Source organism: Oncorhynchus clarkii, chromosome 8 (assembly GCF_045791955.1).
Source record: "Oncorhynchus clarkii lewisi isolate Uvic-CL-2024 chromosome 8, UVic_Ocla_1.0, whole genome shotgun sequence".
Lineage (NCBI taxonomy): Eukaryota > Metazoa > Chordata > Actinopteri > Salmoniformes > Salmonidae > Oncorhynchus > Oncorhynchus clarkii.
This window is the reverse complement of record NC_092154.1, coordinates 16,262,114-16,283,137: the sequence shown is the minus strand read 5'-3', so window position 1 is coordinate 16,283,137 and position 21,024 is coordinate 16,262,114. Positions and strand designations below refer to the sequence as shown.

At 44.9% G+C, this 21,024-nt stretch overlaps 1 protein-coding gene across 2 annotated transcripts in view; it reads right to left on the bottom strand.

Annotated features, from left to right (window-relative positions):
• Positions 1-21,024, bottom strand: part of LOC139415016 (serine/threonine-protein kinase D3-like) — a 59,561-nt gene that overhangs the window by 23,856 nt on the left and 14,681 nt on the right. The gene's annotated exons all lie outside the window — the stretch shown is intronic.

Below are 21,024 nucleotides of genomic sequence, written 5' to 3'. Positions count from 1 at the left end.
CTGATAGTATGTATAACTTAGGCCTGGGATTCTCAATTAAAAGTTATTTTTAGTTAAGGCATATAGAGCAACGTTTTTTTTCTGAGAAGGGATTGTGGATGGGGCCCTTGTAGACCTACACTACTAGCAGGAAACGAGTGAAGCGCAGTTTGCATGGAGTGTGTTTGCAGTTTGCATGGAGTGTGTTTGCAGTTTGCATGGAGTGTGTCAGCAGCCAGCACAGCACAGAGCGAGTGACAGCAGGAAATTGAACCCACAGGCTCCGGACTGGTAGCTGCACAGCTCTCATTAGGAGTTGCAGAGATGAATCTCCTCTAGTCATGAATTATGATGAGGTCCTGTCATTGACACCTTGCTGCCTTTAGCCATCTGTCCTCCTACAGCTGCAGATACAGTACAGCCCAAACAATATGACACCCAACTGACAAGACCATAACACATCCCCAACCCAAACAATATGACACCCAACTGACCATAACACACAGGGCATCCCAAACAATGTGCCATATTGACTGATTGACTGACATACTAAAATACACCACACCACAAGCCAACCAGCCCAGTTCAACCCAACAGCATACAGACGCCCCCCAGAAGCAATAACCCACCACTTGACACACTGAACTACTAAAAGGCACGGTGACCACAAATAACACATAAAATATTCAGATGCAGTCATCAGTTAAGCAGTAGCCCATGAAGACAAAACCACACAGTCCTGTGTATGTCAAGAGACAATACTTTGTGTCTATAGAGGTCAACTGCTTGTTGAACTCTGCTAATAGTAAAAAGGCAGTGTAATTTATATTACAGTCCAAACTTTATCGACACATCAGCAACGGACAGCCATCCACCCAGGGGACAGGACACAGTATCTGTAGGAGTTAGAATCAGAACGTTAATCTGACTCCGAAATCTGTAACAGAGATAATGTACATGCAAATCAGACTAAACTGAGCAAGGCAAACAAGGAAGTGAGATGTCCTCTGTCTATCCTATCAGAATGAAGTATTTAGGTCTCCTATTGGATGGAGCCTGCATGGAATAATGTAAATGTGATGTGCCACAGGGTGGATGACTGTTTATGGTTGATCCCTCAACGTGATATGTCCCCATGTATTTTATGTCAGACATAGGGTCATCTCATGTTATACTTTAGGATAAAGTATAAATCTCATCATGATTCAATATCATAAAAATGAAAGATTATGATCTTGGGGCGATAGGGAAATAGAAATCTCAGGATATATCTATCAGCCCCATGAGCGGAGGTCTCCCACTGGGCACAGACGTCAATTGTTAGATTACCTGTTAGATACTGCTGCGCTGTCGGAACTAGAAGCACAAGCATTTCGCTACACTCGCAATAACATCTGCTAACCATATGTATGTGAAAAATACAATTTGATTTGATTTTGATTTGATTTTAATTTAATGTCTATTCCACGTTGGTTCAATGTAATTTCATTGAAATGACGTGGAAACAATGTTGATTCAACTAGTGTGTACCCAGTGGGCTGCCTGATCACATGATGCATCATGACATTATCTTGTTTTATGTTAGAGGCATAAAAAAAGCCAACTTCGTAGTACTGCAGTACTATCTGTAATCCACATACTTGCCACAACGATAAGCAATTGTTTGATTCTTCGACTCACATAAGGAATGAGCACCACAGATATATCATATAAATCAAGTGCTATTTGCGTGTGAAAATGCCATGGGATACTTTTGCTACCCCGTAACGTTTACAATTTTGCCGGTGGCCTAGTCTTTGATTGGGTGAGCACATCTTACAGAGTGTGACTTTAATGGGAAAAACTAAGCAGCCATGTGAATACATGTAAAAAGAGCTGATCCCCTCTGTGTTAAACCACTATTAACCAAGCTTAGCTCTGGCAGACACACAATCTCCACTCTATCATCACCCTCTCATCAGACCCTAAAGAGGATTTTCTGATTCTGACGACTCAGTCCGCCACGCTAGTAAGACGTTAAACATGATCAGATCACTGAGGAGACTGGGAGAGAGAGAGGTCTGGGTCATGTCTGAACCCTCCTCCTCCACCCCATCCCTGCTCGGCTCACTACCCAGGAATCACAGCAGAGCAGACTGAGCATCAGCGGTGGCCTGGTTCCGTTACAGGATGCCTTTGGTACATAAGTCCATCTAAACAGCTGAGCCCCACCTCCCCGTCTTGTCGTACACCCTCTAATCTCTACAGTACTCATATGCCATTATCTGAGATATATATACTCTAGCTTCATTCGTGTAGCTTCATTTTTCTTTCCTTATTTGAACTCTGCATCATTGGGAAGGCTTGTAAGTAAGCATTTCACTGTACAATCTACACTTGTTGTATTTGGCACCTGTGACAAATAAAATTTGATTTCAATGAGATCAGGCCATATCAGTTCATCCGGAGCAGAGTCCTCCTCTCACAGGCACTGGCTCATGTAGCGTCTTAACTTTAAGATGAGTGTGTGAGGGGCCAGGGGGATCTATTTTCTGCTATGTGTGCATATCGCACAGAAGATACTGCAAATGCAGAACCAGCTGAAGTTGCAACAGACCAGGAAATAGGTGTGCTGTTGCACTGTATGGACACATTTGACGGTGTTAAACCAAACCCGAGCCTCAACACGAAATCAAGCTATCAACTGACGCACAACAAGACCTTGAGTTAAATTGGGGTTGCACTCAACGAGACATCTAAAACCCTGAATCAGACACAGCCATTTTACTCCCGTATTAGTCTAAAATGTAAATAGCTGATTTGGTTCTGGTTGCTAAGATTACCCCCCGTATATAGCTCTTGACAAGCCATTAAGGGTACATCTATCAGTGTGTTGGATGAGAGGAGAGGCTCTGGACAGGGCAGCCCAATAGGAAACAAAAGGTAAACAGGTATTTGCTTTTTTCCCTGTACCTCACTGATCTGTTACCTCACTAGAACACATAGCATAGATGCCATAGAACTACAGGAAGTTAAGATAAGTGGGACAAGGTTGCCATGACGTCCACAGCCCCATCAACCAGAGGGCCTCATTAATTTGGATGGTAAAGGAATTCCCCTCTGAATTAGTATCGACTATGAAATAGTTTTTTTTGTTATTCTAAAGGGGGAAAAATCCATTGTTTTTGTCTGGCCACTGTTTTGAACATCTTCAATTGCCATTACAGCAAAGTATACTAAACAAAAATATAAACGCAAAATGCAACAGTTTCAAAGATTTTACTGAGTTACAGTTGAAATTGAAATGAATACATTAGGCCCTAATCTATGGATTGCACATGACTGGGCATTGGTGCATCTATGGGTGGGCCTTGGATGGCATAGGGCCACCCGCTTGGCAGCCAGGCTCACCCACAAAGGCCCAGTCAATCAGAATGAGTTTTTCCCCACAAAAGGGCTTCATTACAGATAGAAATACTCCTCAGCACCCCCCAGACGATCCCGCAGGTTAAAATGACGGATGTGGAGGTCCTGAGCTGGCGTAGTTACACATGGTCTGTGATTGTGAGGCCGGTTGGACCTACTGCCAAATTCTCCAAAACAAAGTTGGAGGCAGCAAAATGAACATTACATTTACACTTTAGTTATTTTGCAGATGCTCTTATTCAGAGCAGCTTACATGAGCATTTAGGGTTAAGTGTGTTGTCTTGGCTGTGTGCTTAGGGTCATTGTTCTGTTTGAAGGTGAACCTTCGCCCCAGTCTGAGGTCCTGAGCGCCTGGAACAGGTTTTCATCAACGATCTCTGTAAATGGCTCTGTTCATCTTTGCCTCGATCCTGACTAGTCTCCCAGTTCCTGCTTCTGAAAAACATCCCCACAGCATGATGCTGCCACCACCATGCTTCACCCTAGGAATGGTGCCAGGTTTCTTCCAGACGTGACACTTGGCATTCAGGCCAAAAAGTTAAATCTCGGTTTCATCAGACCAGAGAATCTTGTTTCTCATGGTCTGAGAGTCCTATAGGTGCCTTTTGAAAACTCCAAACGGGCTGTCATGTGCCTTTTACTGAGGAGTGGCTTCCGTCTGTCCACTCTACCATAAAGTCCTGATTGGTGGAGTGCTGCAGAGACGGTTGTCCTTCTGGAAGGTTCTCCCATCTCCACAGAGGAACTCTAGAGCTCTGTCAGAGTGACCATCAGATTCTTGGTCACCTCCCTGACCAAGGCCCTTCTCTCCCGATTGCTCAGTTTGGCCACACGACCAGCTCTAGGAAGTCTCTTGGTGGTTCCAAACATCTTCCATTTAAGAATGATGGAGGCCACTGTGTTCTTGAGGACCTTCAATGCTGCAGACATTTTTGCGCCCTTCCCCAGATCTGTGCCTCGACACAATCCTGTCTTGGCGCGCTACAGACAATTCCTTCGACCTCATTGCTTGGTTTTTTCTCTGACATGCACTGTCAACTGTGGGACCTTATATAGACAGGTGTGTCTCTCGATCACGCAACTCTGACTTAAGCATAAATCATGTCAATAGTATATTTGTGAGAGAAATCGAGTCACGCATGCAGACCTCAAGATCTCATGGATTCAGCCCTATATGACAGAACAAGCTAATAATATATATATTTAAAAAACTCCCAATTGTCTAGGTAGAGAAAATTGTGTTTTTGCCATGCATACCATAGCCTGAGTATATGGTTGCCAAGTTACAAACCGCTTGTTCCTGTGCAGAGGAAGTGCTGTAGTCTGTAGAAGGTACATAGCTCTGAGTCTTCACAGCCCAACAACTGAGAGATAAAAGTGTATTTTGTGGCTCTTTGTGAAACAGAGGTTGAGTGTTTGTGCATTCCATTCTTCTGCTCTGAAATGGGGCCATGAACAAGGCTCATTTAAGGGTACAAATTGAAGAAAATAGTCGTATACTTTTAAGATCTATGATGATGTGAAAAGTTTGAAACAATCAACACACACACACAACATCACAATCATACAAAGAACAGCTATCTGAGAACACCACCACCCAGCCCTCAAGACACATTGTTCTGCAGACAGACAGACAGACAGACAGACAGACAGACAGACAGACAGACAGACAGACAGACAGACAGACAGACAGACAGAGTTTACCTAATCATTTAGAGACAGTTTGACATGTGGAGAATATGTAAACACACTCTGACTGCTGCAGAGTCTGACTGTATCTCCGTCCCAAATGGCATCCTATTCCCTGTTTAGTGCGCCACTTTTGATCAGGGCCCATACGGCTCAGGTCAAATATAGTGCACTATGTATGGAATAGGGTGTCATTTGGGATGCGCCTGTGTGTATGTAGAGTCTGAGAGGTAGCATTGAGAAAATGCAGTGCTTGACAAAAATACCAGACACATATCATGTTTTAATAACATGCTGTTGATAAATTCAATTTGACTTTGTGTTTTAGTTCTAATCCATGACCTGTTTATGACCCTCGCCGGCATTCTTTTCAAATGACAGAGCTCTTCCTGTGCCCCTCTTGCCCCCTTAAGGGATGGGATTGTGTGTGTGTGTGTGTGTGTGTGTGTGTGTGTGTGTGTGTGTGTGTGTTTACACACGCATTTGTGTGAGTATGTGTGTGTGTAAGTGTGTGCTCTAATGTGTGTGACTGCAGAACTTTTGCTATCCCTCTGTCATTTATTTACACTGGGATAAATTCATGTTCAAAAGAGGAAAGAGTGATTTGAGGCTCAAAAGACACCAACAGTCAGCCATCTTCCATCTTCTTCTTCTTCTCAGATTCTGAGACATGCCGTTCTTAGCAACTACTCCAAATAGCAGTTCCCTTCTGTCACTCTTCCTTCTGAGCCATCAGTCGTCATGTTTGTTTGTGACTCAAGAAGTCACTGCTATGTCAGAGCAAGGCAAGGCAGGCAGCTGACCCACACCAAGCCATACACACACCATAAACCAAACTATACACACACCATACACCAAGCCATACACACATACTACACCAAGCCATATCACCATACACCGAGCCATATCACCATACACCGAGCCATACACACACCATAAACCGAGCCATACACACACCATACACCAAGCAATACACACATAATACACCGAGCCATATCACCATACACCGAGCCATACACACACCATAAACCGAGCCATACACACACCATACACCAAGCAATACACACATAATACACCGAGCCATATCACCATACACCGAGCCATACACACCATAAACCGAGCCATACACACACCATACACCGAGCCATACACACACCATAAACCGAGCCATACACACACCATACACCGAGCCATACACACACCATACACCAAGCAATACACCCATCATACACCGAGCCATACACACTTCAGACTAGGGGAGAGGAAGGAGTACACACAGCCTCATCACTTCAGGCCAGAGGAAAAGGGGTACACACAGCCTCGTCACTTCAGACCAGAGGAGAAGGGGTACACACAGCCTCGTCACATCAGGCCAGAGGAGAAGGGGTACACACAGCCTCGTCACATCAGACCAGAGGAGAAGGGGTACACACAGCCTCGTCACATCAGACCAGAGGAGAAGGGGTACACACAGCCTCGTCACATCAGACCAGGGGAGAAGGGGTACACACAGGCTCGTCACATCAGACCAGGGGAGAAGGGGTACACACAGCCTCGTCACATCAGACCAGAGGAGAAGGGGTACACACAGCCTCGTCACATCAGACCAGGGGAGAAGGGGTACACACAGGCTCGTCACATCAGACCAGGGGAGAAGGGGTACACACAGCCTCGTCACATCAGACCAGAGGAGAAGGGGTACACACAGCCTCGTCACATCAGACCAGGGGAGAAGGGGTACACACAGGCTCGTCACATCAGACCAGGGGAGAAGGGGTACACACAGCCTCGTCACATCAGACCAGGGGAGAAGGGGTACACACAGCCTCGTCACATCAGACCAGGGGAGAAGGGGTACACACAGCCTCGTCACATCAGACCAGGGGAGAAGGGGTACACACAGCCTCGTCACATCAGACCAGGGGAGAAGGGGTACACACAGCCTCGTCACATCAGACCAGGGGAGAAGGGGTACACACAGCCTCGTCACATCAGACCAGAGGAGAAGGGGTACACACAGCCTCGTCACATCAGACCAGAGGAGAAGGGGTACACACAGCCTCGTCACATCAGACCAGGGGAGAAGGGGTACACACAGCTTCGTCACATCCATAGAAACCCTTCACCCTTCTTCAACGGATGTTAGTTCTCATCCCTCCTTTTCCACAGACCAGAGGAGGAAGAGAAACAAGTCCTTCATGACATCACCAGGGAGTGTTTTTTTTAATAACATAACTACAGGGTTGCCTCCCAAATGGCACCCTATTCCCTACATAGTGTACTACTTTTGAGTAGGACCCATAGGACAATAGTCGAAAGTAGTGCACTATGTAGGGAATAGGGTGCCATTTGGGCTGTAGCCCAGGAGAGTGATGGTGTCATGTCAATGCTTAGAAGAAGAAAACACACTGGCGTGCTAGTTGATTTGATTTGTTTAGTATGAGTCACAGCCAGTGATCAAGTTTCTTTAAAATGGCCTAAAAGTCTGTTACTAAAACATCAAACTGAAAAATGCACTTTGATTTCATTTGATGCTTAGTTTACACAATCTCTTATGCTTCCTTGCTAGCTGGTTGTAAGGATAGATTAGTGAACACACGCACAAGAAAACACACGCACACAGGCACACACACACACACACACACAAAGACAAGCAGTCCCAGGAAATGACTCCAGCAGGTCAGTATGGGAGGAAAAGTCATCTCAGATTTCAACACACCACCAGTTTATTGCAATACATTCACTGCAAATCACGCTACATTTTCACAGCAACTGAAGGAGGAGGACTATACTGTTGTTTCTGTGATATCAGTGACATCACTGCCACTAACGGTTGCTGTGGATGTACTGCATTGTTGAGTAGATGAGGGGGCAATGAGTTTATAGACACACTCACTGTTCCAGGGAAACAAACACCTCTCTATCTACGGTGCCCATATTAGGACAGCCTCAACACCCTAAATACCAGTGTAGTACAAGGAGCTGTCGATGTCTCATCTAGTGACAGAGAGGTTCTTTATGCATCCAGTCCTACACCAAAGAGTATGTCATCAGGAGTTAAGCAGGTTAAACCTATAGGTAGAGATGCAAATTAGCCTTGAAAGCTTCAGATCTCCCTGTCAGTTTTAGCACGTTCAGCAGCATGGAATAAACAATGAAGTAAGGTATATGGTCGTGACTTATTTCCTGCTTGTCCTGTTATAGGATAACATACTGAGAGACAGAGCTCTATCCACTTCCTCCTCTTCACCTAGAGGACAAGACAGACCAACAGTGGCAGCGCAGCAGGTAGCGGTCCGGTTGCCTCCGACCACAGAACATCGGCCGTCATTTTCTATTCATTTCCAGATGATTCTACATGTTGAACCGCTACCGTTTGTCGACAGACAGCAGGCGTCCACTGCGCATGGCCAACATTCATTATGGTGTGTTTTAAGAGCACAGCAGATACACACAGGTGAGGAACAATGTGTGAGGTGACTAGAGATCATCAACCCCCCATTTACAAAATTACAATTACACTCTCCAATATTACCAGGCCGCCTGCCTATGGACTGAAGGGCACTTTTAATATAATAATCACTTAAAGCCTAGTGGATGAAACTCGGCTACTCTTAATGGGGATTGTATAATCGTGCCCTTGCCTGGCCACAGGGATAATCCCATCTCAGTGCAGAAACCCATGGCAGCATCCCAAATGGAACCATATTCCTTATATAGTGCACTACTTTTAATCAAGGCCCACAGGGCTCTGGGCTCACTATATAGGGAATAGGGTGTTATTTGAGTCGCAGGCCATGTTTCCGTAGCACAAAGCCAGCTTTGAAACAGGTCTGTGGGGCTGCAGGGTTACGGCACATGGCCTTGCCTGGCCCACTTGGAACTCATCCCTGGACCTCCAGGGAATAAAGACACCTGTGTGTGTGTGTGTGTGTCTGTGTGTGTGTGTGTGTGTGTGTGTAAATAAACCTGCCCCACAGCCATACACACACACACAAACAAACACACACACATACAGTACATAAAACCACATTGGTGCACATACACCTACGCACACACATATAGTACCGGTCAAAGGTTTGGACACCGACTCATTCAAGGGTTTTTCTTTATTTTTTACAATTTTCTACATTGTAGAATAATAGTGAAGATATCACAACTATGAAATAACTCATATGGAATCATGTAGTAACCAAAACATATTTTAATTCAGTAAAAATAAAGAAAAACCCATGAATGAGTAGGAATGTCCAAACTTTTGACTGGTACTGTACACACACACACACACACACACACACACACACACACACACACACACACACACACACACACACACACACACACACACACACACACATATATATACACACACACACATATACACCCCCACACACACTAGTTATTTCATGCAGTGTTAGATTAGATTGTGAGAGATACTTGTAAATAGCAAATCTCCTCGACTCTCAATTGAATCTACATGGAAGACTGGAGCCAAATATATAGTTGTATGATTACAGTATCAATTCAATTCACTATAAAAACCTTTAACACAATTTAATTACAAAGTATAGTTCATGACATCCATTATGAGAAAATGTACTTTTTCTGGTTTTCCAAGAACTTGGTTTTCCAAGAACTTGTTTACAGTACGAAAAGCAGCCCTGAATGAGATTGCTTGTCAAGGTCACCATGACAACTTCCATTTAGCATTTAGCATTTAGAAAACTATGTGAAAAAACAAAAAGAGTCTGCATCCTAAATGGCACCCTATTCTCTACAGATCCTGGTCAAAAGTAGTGCACTATATAGGGAATAGGGTGTCATTTGGTATGCATACTATGTGAAGAAAGTGTTTTGAGGCAAAGTGAATGTTTCCTGGTAGGTATGAAGAGAGGTCAGTCCATGTCTGTGCCCCAAATGGCACCATATTCACTATGTAGTGCACTGCTTCTGACCAGGGCCCGTAAGGAATCCCATAGGGTTCTGGTCAAAAATCAGTGCTCTATATAAGGGAAAGGATGCCATTTGGTACACACACCCCTGTCCACATGGCAGCGGTGTGCTTTCTTGTTGGATACCTCCCTGGATACCACCACTACACTGTCCTACCTATTCCCTGGCCTAGTCTCTGTTACCGGGGCAACACTCAACACACTTAAAAGTGATACCCGACCGACAATGATCTTTTGGTTAAAGAGTGGGAGACTGATCGAGAACTGAATGGGGTGGGGTGGTTGAGGTTCTCTCTCTCTGGTGATGTTTTATAGTTTTTGATAGAGGTAAACAAGCTATTCAGCATAATATAAAATGGATAGACCTTATGACACACCACATACTGATGGAATTGGAAACAATGAATTACCAGTTTGCTCCCAATATGCTTAAAAGCCATTACGGGGAGTCAAACATAAAAGCTGAGAGGAATTGGAACAACAGAATGTAAAAAAGTCACACGGGTAAATTGATTGAATTAGGGCTACAGTTGTGTAACCATCACTCACTATGCAGTGCACCAACCAGGAGAGGAGAGGAAGCCACACACTCAAACTGTTGCCTGATATAAGACATCAACAAACACTGGCCTTTCAACCACAGAGGTAACACATGTACATCCCAGGGAGTTGAAGCGAGGTAAAGCTATTCATTAAACTGCCTTTAGGGACAATTTGGGACAGTTTTTCCAATTCGTAAGCCAAAAACCCCATATATCCCTCCCTGTGCAAATTAGAAGCTCTTTGTAAATGGCAGGATAAACAACGTACAGTATAATCAAATCTCACTGAAAATATGATCTTTTGTATTAAGGTTTAGGAGACAAGTATGTCATACCAGTACATGTGTGCCTCCCAAATGGCACCCTATTCCCTATATAGTGGACTACTTTTGACCAGGATCTGTAGAGAATAGGGTGCCATTTAGGATACAGACTCTTTTTGTTTTTTCACATAGTTTTCTCTGCTAAATGGAAGTTGTCATGGTGACCTTGACAAGCGATCTCATTCAGGGCTATGTAGGGAATAGGGTGCTATTAAACATTTAGGGGAGATTCTCATTGACAGAAGCTTATTTTAAGCATGATCACATGCACAGGGATAACTCTCCCTTAACAGGCTGACCATACACGAGAGACTGATCACACATTGACTATTCTATTGACCAGATAAGAGTGCTGGTCTCTGAGGGTGGTAAACTGGAGCCATATACACCCCTATTAGACTCAGATAAGCAATGAAGAGAGCTCTCTCTTTCTCTCGTGCGTGTGTTCTCTCTCTCTCACTCGCTCCCTCTATTTATCTTGCTTGCTCTCTCTCTCACTCCCTCTGTTCTGCTCTCTCTCTCTCTTGCTTTCTCTTTCTCTCTCTCTCGCATTCTCTCTCTACCTCACTCCCTCTCTATTTATTTGGTTGACTCTCACGCTCTCTCTCTCACTCCCTCTCACTCTTGCTCTCTCTCTCTTACTTTCTCTCTCTCTCTCTCTCTCTCTCTCTCTCTCTCACTGTATCTCTCTCTCTTTTCTGGGAGAGATAAGGACAGCACAAGGTCTGGCTCATCTTGTGTAAAGTAATTGATTTAAAATAATATTATTTCAGACCGGGAGGGGTTGATGCCACAAGAGGCCCATGCTACTATGGGTCTGAAATAGTGAGGCTATTCTACTTTGGAAGATACAGTTCTAATACAGTACTGATACAGTTCTAATACAGTACTGATACAGTTCTAATACAGTTCTGATACAGTTCTAATACAGTTCTGATGCAGTACTGATACAGTTCTGATACAGTACTGATACAGTACGGATACAGTTCTGATACAGTACGGATACAGTTCTGATACAGTACTGATACAGTTCTAATACAGTTATGATGCAGTACTGATACAATCCGATACAGTTCTGATACTGTACTGATAAAGTACGATACAGTACTGATACAGTTCTGATACAGTACTGACTCAGTTCTGATGCAGTACTGATACAGTTCTGATACCGTACTGGTACAGTACGATACAGTACGATCCAGTACTAATACAGTTCTGATACAGTACTGATACAGTTCTGATACAGTACGATACAGTACGATACAGTACTGATACAGTTCTGATACAGTACTGACACAGTACTGATACAGTTCTGATACAGTACTGATACAGTATGATACAGTTCTGATACAGTACTGATTAGAGGTCGACCGATTAATCGGAATGGCCGGAAATCGGTATTTTTGGGAAATCTGTATTTAAAAAAATATATATATATATTTTTATACCTTTATTTATCTAGGCAAGTCAGTTAAGAACACATTCTTATTCTCAATGACGGCCTAGGAACGGTGGGTTAACTGCCTTGTTCATTGGCAGAACGATAGATTTTCACTTTGTCAGCTCGGGGGATCCAATCTTGCAACCAGTTAACTAGTCCATCGCAATAATGACCTGCCTCTCTCTCGTTGCACTCCACAAGGAGACTGCCTGTTACGCGAATGCAGTAAGCCAAGGTAAGTTGCTAGCTAGCATTAAACTTATCTTATAAAAAACAATCAATCATAATCACTAGTTAACTACACATGGTTGATGATATTACTAGATATTATCTAGCGTGTCCTGCGTTGCATATAATCTGACTGAGCATACAAGCATACAAGTATCTGACTGAGTGGTGGTAGGCAGAAGCAGGTGTGTAAACATTCATTCAAACAGCACTTTCGCGCGTTTTGTCAGCAGCTCTTCGTTGTGCGTCAGGCATTGTGCTGTTTATGACTTCAAGCCTATCAACTCCCGAGATGAGGCTGGTGTAACCGAAGTGAAATGGCTAGCTAGTTAGCGCGCGCTAACTAGAGGGAAGGAAGCTATACTGTTACACTGGCAATACTAAAGTGCCTATAAGAACATCCAATAGTCAAAGGTTAATGAAATACAAATGGTATAGAGGGAAATAGTCCTATAATTCATATAATAACTACAACCTAAAACTTTTTTCCTGGGAATATTGAAGACTCATGTTAAAAGGAACCACCAGTTTTCATATGTTCTCATTTTCTGAGCAAGGAACTGAAACGTTAGCTTTCTTGCATAGCATATATTGCACTTTTACTTTCTTCTCCAACACTTTGTTTTTGCATTATTTAAAGCAAATTGAACATGTTTACATTGAGGCTAAATTGATTTTATTGATGTATTATATTAAGTTAAAATAAGTGTTCATTCAGTATTGTTGTAATTGTCATTATTACAATTTTTTTTTAAATTGTCAGATTAATCGGTATCGGCTTTTTTTGGTCCTCCAATAATTGGTATCGCCGTTGAAAAATCATATTCGGTCGACCTCTAGTACTGACACAGTACTGATACAGTTCTGATATAGTACTGATACAGTTCTGATACAGTTCTGATACAGTACTGATACAGTTCTGATACAGTACGATACAGTACGATACAGTACTGATACAGTTCTGATACAGTACGATACAGTACGATACAGTACTGATACAGTACTGATTCAGTTCTGATACAGTGTACTGATACTCCAATAAGTGTAGGTCAAATCACGCCAAGCATTCAGGCATGCCGTAGCCTATTGGAATTAAATACGCAAACTTAAGCAAAACAGGTCATATAAGAAGCGATGCACTGTTATCAATGAACAGAATCTGCATGATAGAAACATACCACATCACTTTTCTGTTCCCCATCAGCTGGGTCAATGCTTGTCCTCCAGCCCTCACAACAAGATAATGGGCTTGACATTGATGCCAGTCAAATCCTATGTTCTCATTCCTTGTGTGGGAAGTTATCAGTAAGTCAGGCTGATATTTCCTCATATGGGAAGTTATCAGCAAGCCAGGTTGATATTTCCTCATATGGGAAGTTATCAGCAAGCCAGGTTGATATTTCCTCATGAGATGGTGAGACCAGCAGGGTCATTACATTTAAACCTAAAGGACTAAACAGACTGCACTGACTAACGATTAAAAGCAGCGCATCCGGCTGTCCTATCGCATCTGACCACGGAACATCGGCAGTCATTTACTGATAATGTTCAAATGATTCTATGTGTTGCATCAAATCATTGGTGGACAAGGACAATCAGCAGCTGATCTACTGAGAGTGTTCTCATGTAGATCTGTATCAGTCCTAACCCCACTGTATCAGTCCTAACCCCACTGTATCAGTCCTAACCCACTGTATCAGTCCGAACCCCACTGTATCAGTCCGAACCCCACTGTATCAGTCCTAACCCCCTGTATCAGTCCTAACCCCCTGTATCAGTCCTAACCCAACTGTATCAGTCGTAACCCACTGTATCAGTCCTAACCCACTGCATCAGTCCGGACACCACTGTATCAGTCCTAACCCCACCGTATCAGTCCTGACACCACTGTATCAGTCCTAACCGTAATCTCACTGTATCAGACCGAACCCTAACCCCACTGTATCAGTCCTAACCATAACGTCACTGTATCAGTCCTAATCTTAACCTCACTGTATCAGACCTAACCCTAACCCCACTGTATGAGTCCTAACCCTAACGTCACTGTATCAGTACTAACCCTAACACTCCTGTATCAGTCCTAACCCCACTGTATCAGTCACAACCCTAACCCCACTGTATCAGTCCTAACCCCACTGTATCAGTACTAACGTTAACCCCACTGTATCAGTCCTAACCCCACTGTATCAGTCCCAACCCTAACCCCACTGTATCAGTCCCAACCCTAACCCCACTGTATCAGTCCTATCCCCACTGTATCAGTCCCAACCCTAACCCCACTGTATCAGTCCCAACCCTAACCCCACTGTATCAGTCCTAACCCCCCTGTATCAGTACTAACGTTAACCCCACTGTATCAGTCCTAACCCCACTGTATCAGTCCCAACCCTAACCCCACTGTATCAGTCCTATCCCCACTGTATCAGTCCCAACCCTAACCCCACTGTATCAGTCCTAACCCCCCTGCATCAGTTCTAACCCCACTGTATCAGTTCTAACCCCACTGTATCAGTCCTAAACCTAACCCCACTGTATCATTCCTAACCCCACTGTATCAGTATGATTAACGATAAGGAGCACATGATGTTGACAGCAAGCTATACCTTAGGGAAGGTCAGACTGACTACATGGCATTGACTATTAGATAACGTCATTCCATTTCCAAGTGTTTGAGTCAAATACTCATAAACACACTTCTGTACAGCTCCAAAGATCCTTGGCTATTTTTACTCTGTATTGTACTGAGTCTATTCCTGTTCCTTTTCGCAGTGAAGGACAAAGGGCTTTTAATGTAGAAACAAATAGCACTGTCTGACAGGGACCGCCTGAAATTCAGATCAAATTAAATGTTATTCATCACATACACAGTTTACAGCAGGTATAAAAGGTGCAGAGAAATGCTTGTGTGCTAACTCCATCAACAATACTCCATAGTCCCTGTCACGGACCCCCCTGGTACTGCTGCTCATTCCGTTCACCAGCTCCGGAGGTCTAAGTCACCGGCCTTCTAGGCGTCACTGAACTGGATTCATTACCACCAACCCTGGACTGTCTTGTCTCATTACGCACATCTGGTTCCCATTCCCCCTGATTAGTATGTTATATATGTGCCCTCTGTTCCCCATTGTCCTTGTCGGTTATTGTTACCATGTCTGTTGGTCTTGTGAGCACCTGTTCTGTTGTATCGGCTTCCATGCTGCGTGTTATTGTGCACTTGTTTTGCGGGTCTTGTTCCGTGTATTATTTAGAGGTTTATACCTCGCTCTTTTGTTTGGGTGGAGAAAATTAACCCCCTATTACATATTCCTGCGCTTGTCTCCTATCAATATACAGCATGACAGAATAACCAACCCACTAAATGAAGACAGCAGGAAAGACCGAGCTGTCGACCATCGTAGAGACAGTCCAGCACCATCCTGCGTTTGGAGGGGAATGTGCAGTCCCTCCAGTCTCCAGCATCGGTTCCGGCGCCAGCCCCCACACCACTCGCTGCCTCCGTCCCATCTGAGCTGGTTCACGGAATACCCCTGTCCCTCCCGGAGCGCTTTGACGGCGCACCAGCGAAATGCATGAGATTCCTTCTGCAATGCGACCTGTACCTCGCTCGCTATGCCGAGGCTGTCTCCGGGAGAGACAGAGTTGCCACCGTCATCTCAGCACTGACCGGACAGGCGCTGGACTGGGGTGCTGCGGTCTGGTAAACAGGCGGACCCGAGGTCAAGTCCTACGAGCGCTTCACCCTCATCTTCCGCTCGGTGTTTGATCATCCTGTGGAGGGCCGAGAGGAGGGTGAGCGCCTACTCCAACTATGCCAGGGATCTAGGATCACCTCGGTGTTCGCTCTGGAGTTCCGGACCATTGCAGCCTCCACCAGATGGACGAGTCGGCTCAGGTCGCCGTGTTGCGCTGCGGACTGCGGGAGGAGGTACAGATGGAGTTACCCTGCTGTGATGACAACCTGTGACTCCACCAGCTCATCAGCATGGTGATTCGTTTGGATAACCTCCTGCGACCTGAGCGGAATCCGGAGCCCATGGCTACACCTGCTCCGTGGCCAGAGCCGATGGAGGTGGGCTCTGCACGTTTGCCCAAGGCAGAGCATAGGAGAAGGAGGAATCTAGGCCTCTGCACCTATTGTGGAGTAAGGGGTCATTTCTCCCCAACCTGTCCTCTATCCACTAATAGGCGAGGAGGTGACAAGCCAGGGAATTCTCCTGCTCCAACCCAGGTAGGATGTAAGATCTCCCCTCCTTTTCTGTCAACTCAACTCAACAACTCAGTGTGTTTTCCCAATAAATTCCCTGAATAACCTAGCCCCTCACTCCCGTTAGCTCTGATTAATTCCGGAGCTGCCAGAAATCTTTTAGACTGGCCACTGCATTACACATTCCTTTGGTTCCCCTACAGTCACCCATTTCGGTTCAAGCCCTGGATAATCGTCCAATTGGGACAGGGCTCGTACATCGCATCCCTGTTCCTGTTTCTCTGCTGACTCATGACATTCATTTAGAACAGGTCACCTTTTTGATTATAGACACCCCCACACACCACGTTGTGTTAGGTCTCCCCTGGTTGAGTTGGCATAACCCTGTTATTTCCTGGTCTGAGGGGAGACAGCTGGGTTGGTTGAAGGAGTGTCAGGGGACTTGTCTCGCGGTGTCTGTCAACACCACTATGGTGGAATGTCCGGACCACGCCCCTCAAGTGGAGTTACCGGAGGAATACCAGGATCTGCATCTAAGTTCCAGGCTACACGCCTGCCTCCTCATCGCCACTGGGACTGTGCCAGTGACCTGCTGTCTGACACAGCCCTCCCGATAGGACACGTCTATCCTCTCTCCTATGCGGAGACCGTTACAATGGAGACCTACGTACAGGAGAGCCTCTAGCAGGGTTTTATCCGCCCCTCTATGTCACCAGCCTCATCGAGCTTATTTTTTGTTAAAAATAAAGATGGGGGACTGCGCCCCTGCATTGATTATCGAACTCTGAATAAAGCCACCATTAAGTTCAGCTATCCTTTACCCCTCATCCCAACCATCATCGAACAAATGCACAGGGCGCAGTACTTCACGAAACTGAACTTGAGGAGCGCCTACAATCTGGTGCACATTCGTGCAGGCGACGAATGGAAAACAGCCTTTTCTACGACCACGGGCCATTATTGTAATGATTGTCTAACGCTCCGTCTTCCAGGCATTTATTAACAAAGTGTTTCAGGACATGCTGGGACGGAGCGCAGTGGTTTATATAGACAACATTTTGGTCTATTCTGCTGACCGCACCCAGCATGTCTCGTTAGTCAGGTCTGTGCTGGGAAAACTGTTGGAGCATTTCGCTACACTCGCATTAACATCTGCTAACCATGTGTATGTGACAAATAAAATTTGATTTGATTTGATTGATTTGATTTATATATATATACATATTTTTTTACTTTGTTTATTGAATTTTCAACACCTGCATTTACAAAATAATTGCACTATAAAGTTATTTGGTAGTAATACAAAACAACACATCAAAGACAACAATACAGCAAAACAAAGAGAGGGACAAACATAAAAAATGTCAAATAAAATAAAAATACAAAAAATATATTTTGATACAGTTGTTACAGGTCAACTAGCACAGATAGTACAGTCCTTAACATCCGAGATGTCGTGTATCCACATACCAGGCCTCTTACATCACCAATATATAAATATACATCACTCTGGAACTGCAGGATTTCCATCTAAGTAAAATGAATTGTCTCGCTAACAAAGTGACAAATGCAATTATATCCTTATTCATTTTGGTCAGTTGTATTGTGGGTAAGGAAACCCCAAATAATGCAGTAAAAGGGTCTGGCTCGATCTGTGTGCCGCTTAATTCTGAGAGTGTGTTAAAGATGTCTTTCCAGAATCCAACAAGAGATGGGCAACACCAAAACATGTGTACATGGATTATCTTGCTTTGGTCCAGTGGGCCCTATGAATGAGTATGCATTGAATGAGACCGTGTCGATTACAAATAGAAGAGGTATGTACCTTTTTGAGTGCCCATTCCCATGGTTCATCAGATATTTCCTCACCCAGATCCTCCTCCCGTGTGGATTTAATATTGTTTAATGAGGTGGTTTGTAGTGAGCAAATTTGACTATAGATGATTGACAAGGTGCCTTTCAGAGTAGGAAGTGGGATAAGAAATGTGTCAAACTGTGTTTCACCAGGAAGGGTGGGGAATTGGGGATCTATGCTGTGGACGTAACTCTGGACTTGTAAGAACCTAAAGAAATTATGTCTGGGAAGACCAAATTTAGCTGATAATTGTTCAAACATACTAAATGTATTGTTAATATAGAGATCTCTGAATCTTTAAATTCTTTTTTTATTTCACCTTTATTTAACAGGTAGGCTAGTTGAGAACAAGTTCTCATTTACAACTGTGACCTGGCCAAGATAAAGCAAAGCAGTTCGACATATACAACAACACAGAGTTACACATGGAATAAACAAACATACAGTCAATAATACAGTAGAAAAACTCTATACACAGCATGTGCAAATGAGGTAAGATAAGGGAGGTAAGGCAATAAATAGGCCATGGAGGCTGCATTCATTGTAGCTGGGGATTTTAACAAGGCTAATCTGAAAACAAGACTCGCCAAATTTTATCAGCATATCGATTGCGCAACCAGGGGAGGAAAGACCTTGGACCATTGTTACTCTAACTTCCGCGACGCATATAAGGCCCTGCCCCGCCCCCCTTTCGGAAAAGCTGACCACGACTCCATTTTGTTGATCCCTGCCTACAGACAGAAACTAAAACAAGAGGCTCCCACGCTGAGGTCTGTCCAACGCTGGTCCGACCAAGCTGACTCCACACTCCAAGACTGCTTCCATCACGTGGACTGGGAGATGTTTCGTATTGCGTCAGATAACAACATTGACGAATACGCTGATTCGGTGTGCGAGTTCATTAGAACGTGCGTTGAAGATGTCGTTCCCATAGCAACGATTAAAACATTCCCTAACCAGAAACCGTGGATTGATGGCAGCATTCGTGTGAAACTGAAAGCGCGAACCACTGCTTTTAATCAGGGCAAGGTGTCTGGTAACATGACCGAATACAAACAGTGCAGCTATTCCCTCCGCAAGGCTATCAAACAAGCTAAGCGCCAGTACAGAGACAAAGTAGAATCTCAATTCAACGGCTCAGACACAAGAGGCATGTGGCAGGGTCTACAGTCAATCACGGACTACAGGAAGAAACCCAGCCCAGTCACGGACCAGGATGTCTTGCTCCCAGGCAGACTAAATAACTTTTTTGCCCGCTTTGAGGACAATACAGTGCCACTGACACGGCCTGCAACGAAAACATGCGGTCTCTCCTTCACTGCAGCCGAGGTGAGTAAGACATTTAAACGTGTTAACCCTCGCAAGGCTGCAGGCCCAGATGGCATCCCCAGCCGCGCCCTCAGAGCATGCGCAGACCAGCTGGCCGGTGTGTTTACGGACATATTCAATCAATCCCTATACCAGTCTGCTGTTCCCACATGCTTCAAGAGGGCCACCATTGTTCCTGTTCCCAAGAAAGCTAAGGTAACTGAGCTAAATGACTACCGCCCCGTAGCACTCACATCCGTCATCATGAAGTGCTTTGAGAGACTAGTCAAGGACCATATCACCTCCACCCTACCTGACACCCTAGACCCACTCCAATTTGCTTACCGCCCAAATAGGTCCACAGACGATGCAATCTCAACCACACTGCACACTGCCCTAACCCATCTGGACAAGAGGAATACCTATGTGAGAATGCTGTTCATCGACTACAGCTCGGCATTCAACACCATAGTACCCTCCAAGCTCGTCATCAAGCTCGAGACCCTGGGTCTCGACCCCGCCCTGTGCAACTGGGTACTGGACTTCCTGACGGGCCGCCCCCAGGTGGTGAGGGTAGGCAACAACATCTCCTCCCCGCTGATCCTCAACACTGGGGCCCCACAAGGTTGCGTTCTGAGCCCTCTCCTGTACTCCCTGTTCACCCACGACTGCGTGGCCACGCACGCCTCCAACTCAATCATCAAGTTTGCGGACGACACAACAGTGGTAGGCTTGATTACCAACAACGATGAGACGGCCTACAGGGAGGAGGTGAGGGCCCTCGGAGTGTGGTGTCAGGAAAACAACCTCACACTCAACGTCAACAAAACTAAGGAGATGATTGTGGACTTCAGGAAACAGCAGAGGGAACACCCCCCTATCCACATCGATGGAACAGTAGTGGAGAGGGTAGCAAGTTTTAAGTTCCTCGGCATACACATCACGGACAAACTGAATTGGTCCACTCACACAGACAGCATCGTGAAGAGGAGGCTGAAGAAATTCGGCTTGTCACCAAAAGCACTCACAAACTTCTACAGATGCACAATCGAGAGCATCCTGGCGGGCTGTATCACCGCCTGGTATGGCAACTGCACC